Here is a 1,049-nt window from a genome sequence, read left to right on the forward strand (position 1 = left end):
AAAAAAAAATTTAATATGTCTATAAGAAAAACAATGATTACAATACATTAGCAGTAAGTACAAAATTTCAAAGATATTATCGAAACTTCTATGTTTCTATGTGGATTTATAACTGGGAAATTCCTTGCCAACATTCAGACTTGGACAACATTTTTCTTGGAAGTCCAGCTGTTGCTCTTCTATATGCTACCAATGTTATCTGAGAAAAATTCAGGACCAATACACCTTGGCATCAATATTGTTATTGGTTTGCCTTCAGAATGCAAAAAGTCTGCACAAATTTTGCAAAAGATCTCATCCAACACTAACTATTTTGCTAATCCATACCATGGACTAATATTTCATTTCCATCTTAAATAAAACATGGAAGTCAGAGTTAACCGTAGCAGAATTTGAATAAAGAATGCAGTGAGCTAGAAAATTAAAAGTCATTTTATCCAACGCTTTAATCCGATTGAATTAACCCTTGTAGAGGGCTAAAACATATCTATTGACTCCAGAATTAGAATACACCAGGTGGCTAGAGTGTTGGGCTCACAGTCATAAGATTGTAGGTTCAATTCATACACTGGCCAGCATTTCATTTCCTATTCAACTTATCTGAAATGAATACCAACCAAATACCAATACAACACTCTCACTTTCAAGCTGTCTGAGTCAACTGTGGGCAAGCTGAGAGAATGTTTAGAGATGCTTACAACAACATAAGCGCCTAAAACAACAACAGTTTTTAATTATCCTTTACAAAATAAATACCATATATTAAACAGTTGACCTATACCTATAGTAGGCGCAGGCAATCATTGTTTTTAGAAAAGGAGGCCATGAGACATGGCTCATCATCAAGTTTTACTGCGCCACTAAAAATTTTGATGTAGGCCACAGTTTGCCTATGACTGATCAATAAGTTATTGAAAATCTATGTTCCTTTATTCTTTTACTTGTTTCAGTCATTTGACTGCAGCCATGCTGGGGCACCACCTTTACTTGAGAAAATCAACCCAAGGACTTATTCTTTGTAAGCCTAGACTTATTCTATTGGTCTCTTT

Source organism: Octopus sinensis, linkage group LG1, assembly GCF_006345805.1.
Source record: "Octopus sinensis linkage group LG1, ASM634580v1, whole genome shotgun sequence".
In the NCBI taxonomy this organism is placed as follows: Eukaryota; Metazoa; Mollusca; class Cephalopoda; order Octopoda; family Octopodidae; genus Octopus; species Octopus sinensis.